Source organism: Myotis lucifugus, unplaced genomic scaffold, assembly GCF_000147115.1.
Source record: "Myotis lucifugus unplaced genomic scaffold, Myoluc2.0 scaffold_414, whole genome shotgun sequence".
Classification (NCBI taxonomy): Eukaryota; Metazoa; Chordata; class Mammalia; order Chiroptera; family Vespertilionidae; genus Myotis; species Myotis lucifugus.
Genome location: NW_005871462.1, coordinates 657,681 through 660,605, shown reverse-complemented (window position 1 = coordinate 660,605; position 2,925 = coordinate 657,681).

Below are 2,925 nucleotides of genomic sequence, written 5' to 3'. Positions count from 1 at the left end.
GAGTCCTACAGTCTGAGCATCCTGTACTATTCCTTAAAGTGCCTCTCATGTTGGTAAGTTTAAGTTCACTTGTTGGTTAGAAGTTGCAACTGTTTTTGCGCATCGTTATCATGTCAGGAACCTATCAGGTGCCTGGCACAGGTGCTCAACATACACAAATGTTAGATGTATAATAAATTTTGAGACCAATGTGTCAGCCATAACACAAAAGAGAAATCTTCCAGTTCATCATGTAATTGTTTTCCTCTTGCTAAATGAGGAAACCAATGGCAATTTCTTAACAACAGCTGTTTTTAAAACTGCAGACAACAGAATATTCTACATTAACTCACTAGAATAGTGGTGTTAAATTCATGAACAGAACAACACAGTAAATTCCATCTTCAAGTCCTTGATATTCTGCTGAACATCCAAAGAGATTGGTAAAATGAGGAAAGAAAATTTGCCTGAGTACTAAAGTCAGAAATAAATACATTATTTGCAAGTACAATATAGACACTGTGGTGAAACAACAATAACATCAATATAGAACTATTAAGTGATATTATTTGAGTTAGATCTGCTGCAAATTAGGTAGGGAGTACAATAAAGAAACCCAATCACATTAGGAACAACATAGACAATACCTCATGCATAGTAGATCTCCAGTGAGTGGTTAATGAATGAATTGTGGAACATATGGAAATCAAGAAGAGCCTACAGCTTGGGAAAAAAGATCGAGATAACCTGGGAAACAAGTCTCACTGTAGACATCTCTTGAACCAAAAAAGAGAGAGAAGGAAACAGACCAAAAGCTGGAAAAGACAGGTTTCAGTGGAAACAAAAGTACCTTTAAAGTACAGGGACTTCATTGTCATAAATTATATATTACAGGACTGTCCCAGTGTAATTATTCCAGAGTTAAAGTCCAGTACCCACTTTGTCTCATTTCCTTCTCATTCCACAAGCCCTCACTGGAACCTAGGACCTTCTCTGAAGGCTATCACTGAAGCTTTCTGCTCTCCAAGGTCTGTCCCTGGCAAGCCCAATGGAGTTTTTATTTGGCTGGGTTCAGAGAATTAAGGAAACTCATTTAAAGTTTCCTGCATCTCAAGCGCTGAATTCTCAGAACTCCTCATTAAGTAAATTGTTCCATTGTTTTTTCACTCTCCAAACAATTCAGATCCCATGAGGTGCAAAGCTAAAAGAATGGATTTTTTTCTCTGATGCTGTTCAAAGAAACATCAAGGGGGGAGATAAATGTATTTCCTCCAAGGAGATACACTTCTTTCATTGATTTGACTTAAAACTGACAACTTGTCTCCCAGGGAATGTTTAATTGTCCCAGAAACTCACTGTCTGTGATGTTCTTCCTCTGAACAAGTTTGTAGGTGTCATGGATCCCTTGGTGCTTACAGTGTTGCAGAGGCAAAGACGTCCTTTCTAAAGAAAAGCAGAGTTTGGTTAAATAGTTTGATTTTTGAGTCACCATTCTGGGAGTTGTAAGGGATCCTGGTCATCAGTGTCACTGTGTGACCATGGCAATGGGCATGCACTGGCTTCTGCTGTTCTCAGTGAGTGGTTGGGAGCAGCTCAGGAGCAACCACAGTGCACGTACAGTGGTGAATGCAAATGTCAAGAGATCTGAGAGGGGTCTCCTGGGTGAGGCAGCTTCCTTTCACTGATGGGTCTTTGCAAGGAGGCCTGAGTGCTGTCAGATGGCTGCCCTTCCTGCACATATATCATAAGCCTTAACTCTGAAGGGGGATCTGGGCAAAGAGCACAGCATGCTCTAGTTCATCTCTAGGGACATTTCAATACACCATTTTTTTTTAGCCTCACAAGATTTTTAAAAATTCTTAAAATCAGTCAGAAATAGAGAAGTATCACATGATCACACTCATGTGGAAGCTAATGAACAAAATAAACTGATGAACAAAGTAGATCCAGAGACAAGGAAGATTGGAATAGACTGATGAATCCCAGGAGGGTGGGTCGGGAAGAGATTAATCAAAGAATTTATATGCGTATTTGCATAACCCATGGACACAGACAATAGTGCAGTGAAGGCTTGTGGTGGAGGGGGTTTAATGGGGGAAAAAAGGGACATCTGTAATACTTTCAAAAGATAATATAAGTTTTGAAAGAACTGCATTTGAAGAAAATAAAATATTTATTTTTCAGAAAATTAGATTTAATTAAATTAGATGTTATATGTTTGTTCATACTATATTTCTAGAAATGCATTGTCAATACAAGGACCACCAGCTACATGTAGCTATTGAGCACTTGAAATGTGACTAGTACAAACTGCCATGTGCTGTATTATAAAATACACATCAGATTCTGAACTTAATAAAAAATGTATAACATCCATTAATAAATTTTATATGGAATACATTTTAAAATGGTAATATCTGGATACAGTGGGTTAAATAAAACAAAATAAAATATATTATTAAAATTAAAAAAAATTTTTTTTTTAATTTTTCCATTGCAGTTAACATTCAATATTATTGTATATTAGTTTCAGGTGTACAGCATAATGATTAGACATTTATATAATTTATGAAGTGATTCACCTGATTAGTTTAGGACCAACCTGGTATCAGACATAATTATTACAATACTAGAGGCCCAGTGCATGAATTCGTGCATGGGTGGGGTCTGGCTGGCCTGCCCTGATCAGGGCCAATCAGGCTGGGCTGGCTGGGGGCGGGGGGGGCGGGCATGGGCAGTTGGCTGGCCGGCCCTTCCCCCTGGTCAAACTCCCAGTTGAACTCCCTGTCAAGGGGACAATTTGCATATTAGCCTTTTATTATATACTTGATTATCGGCAGGGAAACTACTTATCTGGGCGAGGGTATCGAGGTAGCCGGTTACAAGCAGTGATTTACGTTGGTGTATTAACTTGTTTAGAACGTTAGTATGATATTTATAGATTAT